Below are 16630 nucleotides of genomic sequence, written 5' to 3'. Positions count from 1 at the left end.
TAAGTTAACTCAAAGGTTGGACTGAATTCAGAATTATTATTGTTACATAAATATTTTACTATTTATGTTCTTAATATATACTCTAGAAATGTTTATTTATAGCACATTTCCAAACGTAACAAAATTTTTGGGAGTAAGTAGAGAAAATATGGAAGCTTTAGGTGAAACTCATGCTTCTCAAATTCAAATGAAAGTTTTCATTTCCAATGAGGTCTTCACCCTAGAAATAGTGATTAGAGCAGGAAATTTTGTGGGAATAGCCTTTGAATAATAGAAATGCTTTGAGTCTGATTGTATTTATTAGTGCAGATTTAATGTAATTAAGGTCCATCTAAAGGTTGATGTGACCAAAGGATCTCTGCCACATATGAGGTTTGACTTAAGGAGATGTGGTCTTGGAATAAATCTAAAAACATTTACTGCTTAATCTAAAAATATGTACTGCTACAGTTAGACCCGAACTCATTACCTCTGCTGAAAGGTGGAGATGATTGCATTAGTTAGTTCTGTGCCTCACTCTCTTGGTGTTTTGTCTTTGAGGTCTGAGAGCTACAGACTCATAGAAGTATTTATCATGCTCAGAATTCTCTCTGAGGTTTTTACCAATGACTTTACCTCTGTTGCTCTATGCAGGTGCATCTAATAGTGGCTCAGCTTATTATGACTGGTATGGTGGACTCACCCTGACATGACTTATGCTGCAGGAGGTAGGAATTTTGATATTTTTTAAGTTTCAAACAGGACATAGTAATGGTAATTTCATAGCAATTTCTCCTTTACCCACATAATTCAACATAGGACTAACCCAAACAACTCACTGGAGGAAACTCAATGGATGCACATGAGAAGCAGAACCTAAGAGAAAGAAATGACTATTGTCACTGGGTGAAAATAAAGCTATCTAGAAATTCTTAAAGGCATTGACACACAGTCATGAATTCAAATGGAAGGCTGTCAAGCAAAAGAACAACCTCAAGCTTGGTATCTATGTAAATAGCAATTACTTGAATACAGGATTTCTGTAAAGCAATAATCCTTTGTCTTTTTCGTAGTTCTTTTCCTCAGAAAGATTTTTCTTAGAGAAATATTTTTTATTTCTTAGAGAAATATTTTTCTTATCAAGATTTAAGGCAAGCAACTATAGCTTTTAAATTGATGTTGCTTGTGCAATGAACAAAGATATTCTTCACCTGACAAGACCCTTTCAACTTTTATTTTCCTTTTCACTACTAAGATTTGTATTATTATCACCATTTCTTGACTGCTGTTTCAGAGCACTGTGAGACTTCATTTACCTACATCTTATTAAAAGTATTCAAAAATTAAGGTAGATGGAAGACAATGCATCCAATTTTGAGATCATTTGCAATGCTGAAATCCCAACTACATGTGGTACTCCATGTAAAATCAGTCAGCCTTGGAAATTCAGCTGAAATCTATATATTTCAAATAATTTGATAATTTTCTCTAATGTCTTGTCATTCCCCATAGCATTTCCTGCAGAATAAAAGAAACATCTGTTTCCTCTTATTCTAGATGGACAGAAAGTAGACACCAACAGGTGTATGGTAATCCAAGACTTTTTAGCGTTTTCAGAATTGCCCTGGAAAAAAAAAACAAAATAAAACTAAGCAACAACACCCCCCCTAAAAAAAATTGTATAAAATTATATATATAATATATAATATATAATATATAATATATAATATATAATATATAATATATAATATATAAAGATACATATGTGTGTGCATATACATACAGGCATGTATATGTGTAGAATTTAGACTATGTAAGCATTCATATATACCTTCATGAACATGCACAAAGTCTGTATTGCTCATCTCAAAATCTAAAGAACTGGCTTGCTTTTAAAACCACAGATGAAAATGCAAATTGAGCTGCACTTAACTTTTTGTAGTGCTTCATTTTGTGCAGTTCTAAGCAGTTACTGGTCAGACAACAAATGCAGCAGAACATTGTTGGCCACTTTAGTACTAAATGATTCCTGACCTCCATGCTGTGTGACTGAGCTAACAACATTTGCAGGAATTTTTTTCTTGTCTTTTGTGAGCTAGTTTAGAGGCAGGAAAAAATCTGAGGTTTATTGTCAAGTTTTCTCTGGATGCTAAGGTGAGAAACACTGCTTTTAATTGGGACTATTTCATGGTTGAGCATCAAGCCCAACCCCAACTTTAGCTCTCTAAACTCTTTACAGAGAAAGAGTTTCTATTCTTTCTGAATCTATCTCCATTACCCAGAGGGGGTAAGTCCTCTGGGCCAAGTGTTTCCAGACCTGGTAATTACACTGGATAGGGCTAACAGACTGGTGACTTCCCTATGACCTGGGTCTCCCTTGAAGCTGTAAACCCTCCACCCCAAAGCATGTATGCACCTGAAAGACAAGGAGGGATACTTTTTAGCCTGCCAGAGTGATGTTTTTTATAGCCTCATGCTCAGGTTTGTGTTACATGCCTTTGAACCGTCCTGACTTGGAAATAGCTCTGCGTGGACTATTGGACCAGTTTTGAGGAACTAGTTGAGTGCAAAAGGCAGGCCTGGCTTAGCTACCTCTAGGATGCAAGACCTGTGGAAAAATCTCTGTAGAACCATATCCAGTCCTCTTTTTTTGGTAGAATTACTTACTTTACTCAAACTAATAATAATTTTTTAAAAAAATGTGGAAATACAGTTTAAAGTACAGTGTACGATCAAGGAGCAAACTAGGGATGTGCTTTGTTTAGCATTGTGGCTGTATCTGTAGCTGTATTCTATTGCAGGATGGGACAAATAATGCCCCAGGTGTCCTTGTCCAGCTCTTCTGAATATAGAGAAAACCCACACAATAATTTTTAAGAGAGTATATTTTCAGTGTCTGAAGTTCAGTGAGCTTGATCCCACCCGGCGTATTCACACGCATAGCAGCTGTTTTGAAAACCTCTCTGCAGTCAAATCTACCTGCTCGTGCAGCTCAGCTGTAATCAGTTCAGCTAGCAGCTGAGGAAGAGGCTCAGTCTCCAGGTCATTAACCTCCCAGCAGTACCCCCAGGAGTGGAGATGCTGCAGAAAGTGCTTACTGGAAAGTTTACCTTTCTGCTGCGAGTAACCCCACCACTGCTTCTACATCCCTTTTACCCACACCAACCAAATACAGCTCATTTCAGTTGCCATAACTAAAGATACATGAAGTTTGTTCTTATTCCCTGTGGTCTCATAGTGCTCCTCATTTCTTGGAGGCTGTAACTCGTGGAATCAGTGATTTGGGTACCAGTCCATTTTGTAATCCACAACATCAGATGTCCCATTAAGGGAGCAACAGGCTGTAGCCAAGAGGCCATTGGAGCATTTCACTGTTTCCCATTTGAAACGCTCCTTGCTTTGCCTGTTGTTAATCAGCAAAAAAAACTTGCTGTCTCAAAGTGAAACCCATGGCTGTAAAGTAAATTCTCAAATATTTAATGGCAATGGCAAAAGGAAAAAAGAACCCAAACATTTATGGTCATCTTCTGGGGTTTTTTTGTTTATTTATTTCTTAACAGCAGACTGTCTAGAGTAGTTGAAAATTTTAGATGGAGGAGGTAATCACATTTTAATTGAATTATTTAAAGTGTGCAATTTGTCACAACTAGTAGTAATTTTAATTACTTAATAAATTGCTTTGGTGTCATGTTTGAATCTCATTTTGAGTACTATATTTCTTAAAAATGTCTGAATTTATTAATATTAAAATGTAAGTGTTGAAATCAAGCAATTATTTAAGCAGTTAATGAATTAATGTGAGGTTAGAAATAAGAAAAATGGATGTCAGCTAAACAGCATTAGAGTTTGACCCTGAATTCTTCACAATTGCTATCTTAGCTGTATTCAGTGAAACCAATCCTAGAAATGAATGAGTTTGCATATTCAAGGAATGAAAGTTATCTACTCTGTTTACTTATTTCTGAGTTCTGTGTCTGAGAAAACATACAAATAAGTAGAAATATTTGATGTCAATTGAAGAACTCCAGCTTTCCAGGTAGTAGTTAAAAAGGCATGAGGAATCTGAATTAATTTTTCATGTACCACTGTTTAAATGGGAGGAATTATGTTTGCAGACATTGGGTAATAATTTCTGAGTTGTTTCTTGGGAAGATATTCCAAATATTCATAGTTTATAAAGATAAAATTTGCCATCACCTAATTTGATTTTCTGTATAGCTAAAGCTAGTTGATGCAAGCAACGTAATATTGTTGCTTAACCAAATAAATATTTCATTTTGTAAAGAAGAAATAAACACGTGCAGCCGTGAAACATGGATATGTTCACCTGCAGTAAGTAAATTCAGAGTAAAGAAGCAGAAAACCAGAACTGTAATTTCCAAATCTAACATGCCTAACATCTAACTCGTGGCATTATGCTGAAGTTCTCTTCAGAGAAGTTGAGGAAATTGAATGTACAATGAAAGTGGCCTTAAGCAGCTACCTAGGGAAAGAAATTGATTGCCTAATTTTAACTAAAAGTCAAACAAATTAGTGCTGAAATCCTTAGGGACACTTAATGATCACATGGGGGTTGGGGTTACTTACTGGTAGCAAAGAAGATTTAGAGTATTTCTAAGCTTTCACTGTTTTTCCATTATATGAAGAACATTTGTTTTATCTCTATTAAGCTTCAGATATCATAGCATTAATCAGTTTCCACTTAACTAGTAATTAAGAGACAGAACAGTACAACACAATCTAAAAAGTCAGAGGCCTCTCTGTTTCCCACCTTGCTTCATTTTTTTTATAGCTGAAAACATCCTTGATTCATGCCAAGGCAAGAACACAGCACAGGTGTGAACCAGGCTGTGCAGTTGGCAATAACAGAGCTCCCTTTCATCGGGGAGTTTATCACTATTCAAAAGGAAATGCTCTTAGCACGCACACAAAAAAAAAAAAAAAAAAAAAAATAGAAAAAGATTGAGGTAAACTGGAGGTAGCGTCTGACATCTAGACCAACTCTTCTCATTAAGACATCCTTCTTTCATGCTGTTCTTTGTCAGGGGTTGTTCCTCCTGTGGCAATTCAATTGCCAGTAAGTCTGCAGGTGACACCAATCTGGGAGGGCAGTGAGCAAACAGACAGACTCAAGATGTGGAGTGACCTGGTGGCAGCTGTGGCTGCAGGCAATGTCTGGGAGATTCAATATCAATAAACATCTGTCTAAATACTCATAAGGAACTTGATATATGAACGTTTGAGTGTCTATGGTACTATGGGGTAAGTTGTACAGAATGAGGGGACTAATTGGTTTCTATTTCTGCCTTAAAGAAATCTAGAGTTAATGGCATCATTGCTTCCAACCTTCTCCTAGCTACTACACTTCACCTCAGGTGAAAAATAACAGCAAGAAAAAACCCACCCTGATGCCTTGAAATTGCTTTTCCAGGTCTGATGATTCTATTATCTTGGAAAATGTGTTGCCAACCTAATCTTATGTTTGTCAGGTCTTTCCCTTCAAACGTGGCTCTTCCCACCTTCTGATAATATGCTGTTGTTATTTTGACTTTCCTACAACCCTGTCTTTCTGTCTAAAAGGCATTTCTAGACAAAGTCGTGTCTTCCTTCATCTTAAATTCTCTGCCACAATCTGCTATTTACAGTCACCTGACAAGCAATTGGCTCATTCTCTGTGAGGCAAACAGCAAATGTGTAGCTCCTTCATCCCAGGAAAAAAAGAAAGCAAGATATTTTCACTTCTATATTGGACTAGGACGGAGCAAAAACCCTCTAATTTGTTCCTTGTTCTGAAATATTTTTTAAGAGTTTTGGTAAATCTTGTAAATATGTTAAGTTTTGGATTTCTCTGTGGAAAGACTACGCCCACACATACATATGCTGATTTATGTATAGACTGGGTATAGATAATTGGATACACATATATCCAATTGTGTATCTGATCACATTTTGCTTCAAAGAATGTATTTCATAATACATGGCTTAATAATTTTCAGGTGCCTCAGAGAGTATTTATAACTTGAGTGAAAATCAAAATTTACCCTATTGTTGCACGATGAGACTGTGGAATAAGGAATAAGACAGTAGAGGGGGGTCTCGAGCTTAGAGAAAGGAAAACTGGGACATATAAAACCCCAGACTCTCCTTAACTAGCAGCTCGTCCAAAACAGCAAGTTTGTTACTCTATCTGCTTCACCAAGGAGAGAAAGCAAACCACTGGGTTTAATGCATTCCAGTAGAGTTAAGTGACATAGCTGCGGTTTTACCTTTCTTAATTGCAAAAGTCTGCAGATTAGGGGGAAAATAGCATTAAGAACACACATGGGTATTGCATGGCTCCTTTATGTGCAATTCCCTACTTTGTTGTATACTCTTCTATAACCTCAGGGAGGTGAGTCATAACATTCACATTTTTAGAGTCATTTTAGACACTTTTCTAGTACTTCAGATCCCCTGAGCTTGGAAAAGTTCATGTTTAGAAGTACATAAGTAATTAATTCAGGTTTAGTTTATTGCCTTTCTCTTTCTGCATACAATTAGTTGAAGCCATATAAATATTTAAGACTACCTATATAGAGAGATAGATACTCCATATAGATTACTTGTAAAGGGTGATTCTAGTTCCTAAAAGGAGGCTGGAGTCGAAGTCAGACGTGTGAATCAAAACACTATGTCAGTGAGCCTGTTCTAAATTTCTGTTTAAGCAGGAGACCACATTATGAAATGATTAAGTCACTCAGCTGTGAGTAGGAGCCCAGTGTACTGATCCATCTGCTTAGGATAATTCACAGGTTTTATTTGGAGGTCATTTCACAGCATAAATCATTAGATTAGAGATTTTAAAGGCCTCCTGCCCTTTGCAGAATGGATGAGTGACCTCCTGGCTAGCCAAGATGGCTAGTTCAGTTCAGCACACATCCTCAGGAGAGGAGCTGGCTCTGGACTAAGAGCAGAATCAGATAGCCCACACTCAGCCTCCAACAGAGCAAGGTTCAGACCTCCTTCTCTCACATGATATTTCCCACTAACTGGCTGCACAGCCCTGCACAACACCGATGCACCCATGTCTAAACACTCATGTGCAATGGGGTTGTATATAAACACCTGAGCTTTAGGGGTACTGCAGGAAAAGTCTGTATAGTCACAGAGTCAGTTAGGTAAGAAAACGTCTTTAAGGTCTTTGAGTCTCGCCGTCAACCAGGCACTGCCAATCCACCACTGCACTGTGCTCCTCCATGCCCCACCTGGACATCTTTTAAACACCTCCAGGGATGGTGGCTCATCCAAATGGCAAGTTTGAATAGCATGCAGCAGCAGAGCAGTCAAACTGAAATATGTACAGAAGGAGATGGCTAATGGCTTACTCTAGCTGCAACTGTGTTATGAAAACATGGAGTTAATGACATCACTGCTTCCAACATCCTGACTGCTACACTTGATCTGCAATCAAAAAACCAGCAACAAAAGATAAGAGTAAAAAAATTAAAAATTGATACCTTAATAAACTGCCTTTACCGGTTTGATGTGCCCATCATACATGTAAGAAGATTTGCTACCCAAGTGGCATCCAAAATAATCACTCTGCTAGGGGCTTCTATTCTCTTTTGCTACTGAAACTCTTATGCTGATCATCAAAAGTGGGAATCTTGACTTTATCTCTTTGCTTTGCAATCCTTAATAAATAAAGATGTAACTATACTTTCTTAAAGAGCTGAGTTTTAATATATTTTTTTAAAGTTCCTTTTCAGTTGCTTTTTGTGTTTTATTTTGTTACTTCTTCTGTGTGTTTTTATTGTTTTTTTCTTCTAAGTAAAATTTCTACTAATACCACACAGGTAAAAAAATTACGTGCAATCAAGCATAAGCTGGTTAAAAAAATAGATTTATGCTAAAATCACATCTTTTAAAATAAGCAATTCATTGCTCTAATCAGTTTTTCTTTCAGCTTTTCTACCCCTTACCATTAAAATAAGCAGGATTATTAAAGTGCATAAGCTTAGTCATTAGCAGATTGCTAAGATGCTGCAGTGATTGACATCTGTCTCTTTCTATATTAGCAGCTTAATCTGCTGGAATGGCCAATCAAAACAAAAATAGGTTGATTATTTGGTGAGTGCTTAGCTTGAACAGGTAATTTAACCTCCCTGCATAATCAGAACACTGATATACTTTTAGAGATCACCTGATAGAAGCAAACAGTTCTGAAGGCTTTCAAATTATTGTGCCATTGGGTTTGAAGCAGATATGTGAGGTGAAAGGCACAGTAAATACCTGTCACTATTTTGTTCCTAACCAATAACTGCAATTCATTGTGTATGTATCTACATAAAACACCTTGAAAGAGGATGTGAAGTTTAGTTTTGTTCCATAAGTTTTCCAATTGCTCTCGTTCCAAGAAAAAGAAAAAGGGAGGAAAAAAGGCATTTAATTGAAGTTTAGTTGGCCTTCAGAGTGGTTCCTTGGAGCTACCTTATTGTGCTTGCATTTTCAATTCCCACCAAAATGACCTTACATTTTGTAAACAAGGCCTTTGAAGAAGGAAAGCAGTGTTTTCATGCTAGTTCCCTGCCAGCTGTGCTGCCTTTCATCTTTTTTCTATTACAGAGCTTTTACAAAGGAAAAAACAACAGTAGAATATTTATAATTAACAGTACACCTTGACCTGCATCTCATGGTTTAAAATATTTAAATCAGCAGCATGTCAGATACAAGTGAACAATGCTGCAGTAAATTAGGAGCAGCAAACCTTTTCAAAAAGACTGCAAAACCTTTTCACAAAAGTAGCATGATAAAAACACTTGAGCCCTGAGTGCTCGTTAAACCAAAATATATGTAACACTCTTAAAATGCCTTTAAATGAAACTTAATTTAGTGGTAGTAGTAAAATCTCTTTCCATTAATGTTCCATGTTTCATCTAACAACTGCAAATGTGTAGAAAGCATTGGTTGATTAAACTTTAGGAAACTGTCTGTATACTGCTGCACTGATATAAATTGAGGTGATGAGCACAGGGCTACATGCAGGCTGAATACAGTGTACACAGCTACCATTCTTTTACTTCAGCCACTGAAACTGACCTATGTGCTGATGTAAAATCCAAGCCACTCTCTTTCCCCGAAATTCTTTGGCTTAACCCTAAAAACAAACAAACAAACAAACAAACAACCTCAAAAAAATGTTCATTATTTCCCTCACATTTGGAGAACCTGAGTATACATATGTGGTAAATTGCCACAACAGTGTTAGTTTGTGAATACTTAAATTACATACAGTTTAAAATCTATTAATCAGGAGGGGAAAAAAGACAATATTTGATTGCTGAAAAATTAATGTCAACAATATTCCAAGAATGTCACGTTTCCATCCACAGGTGGTATTACAAGCAGATCTTTAAAAATTTCATGTCAAGGTAGTAACAAAGTGATAAGTATGATCAATGATCCCTACCTAGGTCATTCCCTGATGTGGGAATAGCTTTAGAGTAAAAGAGAGTGAGTTTGGGTATTAATTAGAAATTCTTTACTGTGAGGGTAGTGAGGCACTGGCACAGGTTGCCCAGAGAAGTTGAGGATGCCCCAGTCCCTGGAAGTGTTGGATGGGGTTCTGAGCACACAAGATGTTCTGTCCCATGGCAGGGGAGCTCAAACTAGATGATCCCTAGGGTCCTTTCCAAGACATTATTTGACCCTATGATTCTGATTTAAGTGTCAGAGTAAGTCCACATAGATAAAAAACTGAGAGCAAATCAAATGAAGCCAACAGGTATTAATCTGTATTTATTATGTGAGAGTAAAATTAATAAAGTTTAAATTAATTAATCCTTGAAATGGCATGTTTGGACCCACAGATGGTTGGATCCAATGTTTTTTATCTAGTTCTACTGAATAAACTGCCACAGCGTGAAATATAAAATTGTGTGTCTTTCCCAACTAAATTCATGGAGGTAACTAAGCATTTAATGGCTAAAGATGTAATTTGTCATACTAATGAAATATTCCTTTTAAAAAAATCTATATACAGCCTATTCTGCTGTTGAATAATTTATATGGACAACAGTACTCTTTGAAAAGGAATTCTCATTACCCTTGTAAAGGAAAGGTAGTACATGATGTTTCTGACCATATCCTATTGTGATGCTAAGAGTGCTTTATTGCATGATTGAAAGACTTTTACCCCTGACTACAGTTATGTGACAGTAATAAAGCATTGCCCATTTAGGGAAAAAAAAAAAAAAATTACGTTCTTCCCTTTCCTGCAGGTTTAGTTTTCTGGTCTATGTGTTCCACTCATTGTCACAGTTTCAGTCTGCCTATCCTTGGATACTGATACAAGTTCCAAAGAAAGGAAAATAGAAACAAAACTTAAACTGGAAAGGTCATCTTGAAATCACCTGATCAGCCTACATCTAAAGCCGTTCAGACCAGTTACTCTTGAATACCTGAAGATATTCAAGACCAGGTTGACACAGTTCTGAGCAACTTGGTCTACTGAAAGATGTCCCTGCCCATGGTGGGGGGTTGGAACTAGAAGACTTTAAAGATCCCTTCCAACTCAACCCAATCTATTATTTGTGCTCTCTGATTTGAAGTCTGTGATTCTTTCAAAGCTGGATCTCAATTTGAAATTTGATTATGCTATTGTAGACTTGTCCAGTGAGTCTTGAGTATCTGCAAGAATTGAGATTTTGCAAGCTATGTAATCAATGGTGGAAGAGAGAAACTTTCAAGGCCAATATATTTTCCTCAAAAATCTAAAGCATCTTTAGAGTTGTTATGGACAAAAAAATAAGATATCTTTTGATTTCCCAGAAAGTTTTGACTTCCAATTTTACTTTTTCACTTTCTTTCCTGTTCCAATGGTGTTTGAAGGCTACACCACCTCATTGGCATCTGATTCTGGTGGTATCTTACATTTGAGGTTTACCTTAGAAAAGGGTAGTGCTGAACAATAAATTTTAAAGACTGCTGTACACCCTTCAAAGGAAAAATATACTTTGGATTATTTTTTTTTACAGGGCCTTATGAAGCAGTTGTATGGATTTTGACAAAGAATGTGATATTGCTGGACTAGTGAAATTCCTTCATATTGTAGATCAGGGAAACAAAAGCAGCTTGTATAACTAGTGTATTTTTATTCAAAGGCTTTATGGTTAATTCAACTTTACTCTGTAGGGTTGTTGTATTTTGATTTTGTTTTTTAACCCAAATTGTGTGAATTAGCTTCCAAATGTGAATAAGAAAAGGGTTGTGGAATACAGAAAGGAAATATGTGAACAAGACAAATCTGCCTACCTTGATCAGCCACTGCAGCTGTAAGGACACCTTCGTGGTCAGTCAAGTCCAAAGTGTCTTTTTCTTCCAAATCACAAGTGTCATTAACTGAAATAATATTAACTGTGCCTTGGCTGTTATGCAAACCATCTCTTTATTGCTCATCACAGTTAATATAAGATGCTGCTTCTGAAAAAAAGTATTGCTAATTTCGAAGACAAGGTTTCAGTTTAAATTCATAATTTTCAGTTTTCTTGATCTTCTTTGATCTGCTGTTGCTTTTCAGTTGCTAACATTACTAATTAATTTGATTATGTGGGTCAGAACATCATTGGGTGCAAATCACTGTACTACTGATGTGCTAGTGCTAATTAATGACATATAAAACAGGAAATAATAATATGGAGTTCATGTTATTTGACACTGAGAAATACTTTTGGGTTGTGAAATCATTGTATTGTATTGTAGGCACTTTTAGATTAGTTTCCCAATTGCCTTTAGATTTAGTACTTTGAAAGTCTTAAAGATCTTCTAAGTCTTCCTGACTATGATATCTGTTTGTCCATTATTTCCAAATACTAGGTTTTCAAGAAATATATAATCCTATCAGATTTCATTAATCACATAGGTTTAGATCTTTTCAGTAACTTGAAAAGATTTAAAAAGAAAGCCTGATGATTATATAGATGCACACTTGAAGAAATAATGATTTCCTAATTTCCTAGGCTCATGGTAAGGTCACTGGAGATTTTCTTCACTGGAAACAAAAACAATCTATTCAATTTATTCTTTAGCAACTTAATTTTGTAAGATTTCAAGAGAGATAGTTGTCATTTTGTGCTTTGTATCCTACAAGTAAATAACATAGTTCTAATTATGAGTAAAATATTTAAAGAGAATATTTTTGTGGGGTTTTTTTGTTTGGTTGGTTTTGGTTTGTTTGTTTTTTGTTTTGTTTTTAGAATATGGTAGTATAAAGGTAGGTTCATTTTTAGAGACTGTAAATAAGATTTAATATTTGACTTAATGATTCTTAAAATCTGACTTACATTACATAAAAATATTAATGCAATTCAACAAGTTGGAAACAAAACACTGTAGTTTTAGAAAAAAGTCCTTTGCTTTGTTTTGTGAGTTCCCTGGAATTTCTGATGATTTTCTTTTTGGAATGAAGGTATCCTGATATTTCTATCTCTGATGCAGAATTGGTCTTTGCCATGAATGTATGGAACATTCTAGAAGTCACAGAAATGTGGTTTCTGCTCAGTCAGGAAGAGCAGGAACTCCACTAAACATTTTTGGGGTGGGGACACAGCACTAACACTTACATTTCATTAATTCTATTAAAGATACTTTTATGTCAGAATAGGTGATTATTTATCTCTTGATTCAGGATTCTCTCAGATTCAGAGTCCATTTTTATAGATGATCATGGATTTATCACTCTCTTCTGTATTTTCTCACCTTGTGTGGATACAAGAATCTGTCAACTACCTTCCTTACAGAAGACAGAAACTCTTCTTTTGAGCTCCAAGCTCAAAAACGGTGGGGTAAAATCATAAGGACCACAATGAGAATATATTTGGCACTTCCTATGTTCTCATGTGCTACACAGGGCTAAAATCCCAATTTTATGACTCAACAGTGTTGTCATGTCTACCACACGCCAGGCAATGTGTTTCTCTGACACTGAGCTAGAAGGTGGACTAGAAATCCTCACAAGGGTGAGGATGTGGTGTGGGAATCCACTTGCCACACAAACCAAAGATTTGCCAGCAGATATCAGGAAACACTTAACTCTCAGCTGAATACTCTGTTTTACTGCTCTAGGGTCACTGTAATGTTTGCTGAGAAACAGAATGGTTTTCTTCTGTTTTAACTTTATGAACATTGCAAATAAAAGAAAACACAAAAGATTTTCATAATGTCTGCTTGGAATGCTGAATTCAAAGAAATGTTATATTAGAATAAGTAACCACTGTTAGTGTTCAAATTGTATTAGATAAGTTTGTAATAGATTGAATCTTTATACAATGCAGAATATCTCCAGCGATCATATTTCAAATCAAAATTCACCTATAAATTGTAATGAAACATATTAGACTCATATTGAATTTAAAAATATAAATTTCCCTAATCTGAGAATGGCTCTGGGGAAATCTCAAGGAATTTTCTTTCTCTTGCCCTTGAGATCTTTTCTCCTGATAAAATGTCATTGAGCTTTCTGTTACCATGATAGGGCCTTGACAAGGAGTTGAGAGGTTTTCCTTCAGTTCAGCAGAGGGTTCCAGAACATACACCAGCTGGGGAGTTTGTCTTCATCACCTCCACGGTGCAATGGAGTGGTTAAATTCCCTGCTGCAAGCTAATTACACTTCTCTATTGCACAGAACACTTGTCTTCCCATAATTAATTATGAGTAAGAAAAAAAATGCCCTTTTGTTGCTTTTAATGAATTAATCCTTCATGAAAATAATTTGTGACATAATAACAAAAGGACATTTGTTCACTGCCCCCATCATCACACACACCATTGTACATAAATGGCCTCGTGTGGGGACTCACTTTGTCTCCCCTGTCCAAAAACAAACTTTATTGTAGACGTGTCATGGGAGTATTAATACCCTCAATTGCTCTACAGGCAGATAAGACTGTCTAGATCATTATAACAAAAAACTACAGAGTCCAATGTTTTGATAGTAATTCTCTCTCAAAAATCAAAGGAACAGTTCTATTAAATGGATTTTTCTTCAGACTTAAAAGCCTACATTGCCCTACTTAATCTAGTCATTTGAAACACAGCTTAGATAAATCTATTTGACTAAATGAAGAAAGTCAATCTCTGTTTGATTGCTCATCCAAGGTGCAGGAAAGGAATCCATTATGTCACAAGACTGAGTAACTCAAGATGTGCTTTGTAAGATTAATGGATACTGTGTCAAATGTGTATTTAACTGGGTTGCACTGAAGAGCCTGAATATAGCTAGAATATCTGGCATTTTGCTAAAGCTGACATAGGATGAAATTCTCTAATACTGTACATAGTAGCTGCATTTCTTTAATTCTTCATGGAAGTTGACTGGATCATCAAAGCTTAGTGGACAAATGTTTACATTACCAGGGAGCTTCCACAAGCTTTAGTGTGCTTTCTATCAGGTAAAATCACAGAATCATAGAATGATTTGGTTTGGAAGGGACCTTGAAGGTCATCCATGTCCCCACGGCAGGGACCCCTTCCACTAGCTCAGGTTGCTCAAAGCCCCATCCAACCTGGCCTTGAACACTGCCAGGGATGGGGCATCCACAACTTCTCTGAGCAACCCGTGCCAATGGCTCACCACCCTCACAGGGCAGAATTTATTAATATCTTATTTTAATCTATCTTCCTGAGCTTTAAAACCATGATCTCTTGTCTTATCACTGTACTGATTTTAATTTAAGGGTGGGTGTTGTGTTACTTACAGGAGATCAAAACTTCAGGTGGATCTGCTGCAGCAGAACACAGATGTTGTTTCATCACTTGATCTGGGGGTGAACACTACAATACCAGAGACGAGGGGAGAATCTGAAAGATTAATCACCCTAAATTCCTTCAGTAAAATCACATCTGTTGCTACAACAGATAAGCAGGCATTGCAAAACTTGTTTGTATTCATAATGCTGATTTTTATGACAAGATCTTGGCTCACAGTGCATTTATTTCACCCTATGACATTTTCTCCTACATTCTTACTCATTTTCCTTTAAGAAATGTATATAATTTATTGCATTTTAATTTCCTTAGACTTAGGTTTATAAGAAAAAGTGGTAGGAAGGAACTTAAATTGTTGAAAATTTTGAAGTGTATTTTGGATGAAAATACAGAACTCATGCTACCAGTAATAATATTGTATTTTAAATCATGTGTAATAAGAAGTTCGCACATTTTCTCTTCATTCCTTTCATAATTTTCAGCAGCTGTCCTTTGCCCTTTGAGATAATTAAATATTTTTCATAGGCTCAGAGACCATTATATTCCCCTTTCACTAGTAATAAATGAAATACATTGAAGGTCTACTACTAATAAACTCTTTCATGACAGGAGCCTTGCCATATATCTTTAGATATCTGTTTTAAGGCAGCTGCCCAGACTCATCCATTACTCAGTGGTAAGAAATAACACAACCTATTCCATCAGTTGAAGACTTAGTCTAAGATGGGATTAAGCAGCTTCTCCAGGAATATTTTTTTATACAAACTCTGCAGGAGAGCAGGATTATAACTTATTTTAGGTTACTCACAAAATATTAAGAAATTTAATATTTTCCATTCCACAAATAATAACCAAAAATCTTACCCTCATTCAGCAGTAATCTTACAAATAACTGGCAGAACATACAGGCTTCTGATGGGAAATGCAGGGTTGGTGCTTGGAATTTGATTTAGTTAGAAGCTTTTGAAATAATTCCAACAGCTAATCCAGATGTATGTCTCTATAGGTTGAAGTTGTCCCTCTTCACTGCAGAGGTGATTGGACTAGATGGCCTTTGAAGGTGACTTCCAACCCAAACCCTCTTGTGATTCTAAAACTTCAGATTCAGCAAAACAGTGTATTTACAGTTAGTTTCATTCCTATATAATGCTTTGAATTCAGTCATTTTAATTATTTTCTTTTTCCAGCTCCTCTTTCAATATCATTTGCTGCTACTTCTCCTGGTTTATATGTTCATTCTATTAACTCACCAGAAATCAATTATTGTTTTCTGGAATCCTCATTGTGTTATAGAAAAATCCATCATCAAGAGGTTATTTCATTTTACCATTTGCAATCTAAGGGCTGTGTATATTAGCACAGGCTGGAAAGCAGTGCTAAAGCATCTTCCTGCAGAGATGTGCTATTTCCTTCCACTAACTGCTGAAGAGCTGAACACAAAGTAAGCATAAATTTCACTTATGTTTGGCTGTTTGGGGTGGAGGTTAAGCACATAGAAGAGCATTATTTATTAAGTCACTACAAAGACCAACGACCTCAGCACTTCTTCCAGGAAGTCCTTCCTCTGCAAGCTGCAACCACTCAGCAGCTCCCTAGCACAGGACATACAATAGTGGATTCTGAAAAAGAAGGAAGCAGCAGAGTCACAAATAAATTATGATGCAACACTGTGATAGACCTGAGGATATTAGAGGTCCTTTATAAAGTTAATGATTTTATAATTCTATGATCCATGGAGGGCTCTGCTGTTGACCTCCAATGCAGGAGGATTGCAAGGCCCACCTATATATGTTTGCCCACCCATTCTGCTGAAGCATATTGCTAAGACTCCATCAGCATAATAAACAGATGGTTTTGCCTCTGCTTGGATAGAAATATTAGTACTGTTTGGAAGAAATCAAGGAATTC

General features: G+C 36.2%; 1 protein-coding gene across 4 annotated transcripts in view; it reads left to right on the top strand.

Moving 5' to 3' along the window:
* The window catches only part of TENM4 (teneurin transmembrane protein 4), a 1535416-nt gene that overhangs the window by 521327 nt on the left and 997459 nt on the right, over positions 1-16630 (top strand). For 3 of the 4 annotated variants that reach the window (XM_088159254.1, XM_088159253.1, XM_088159247.1), the window contains exon 5: positions 634-707. The exons of the other annotated variant lie outside the window; for it this stretch is intronic. The gene's annotated coding sequence lies outside the window, so the exon portion shown is untranslated. The remainder of the gene's footprint in view (positions 1-633; positions 708-16630) is intronic. 4 annotated transcript variants of the gene reach the window in all.

This window comes from Sturnus vulgaris, chromosome 2 (assembly GCF_052056855.1).
Source record: "Sturnus vulgaris isolate bStuVul1 chromosome 2, bStuVul1.hap1, whole genome shotgun sequence".
Taxonomy (NCBI): domain Eukaryota; kingdom Metazoa; phylum Chordata; class Aves; order Passeriformes; family Sturnidae; genus Sturnus; species Sturnus vulgaris.
The sequence above is the reverse complement of the archived record's forward strand: the minus strand, read 5'-3'. Positions and strand labels throughout refer to the sequence as shown.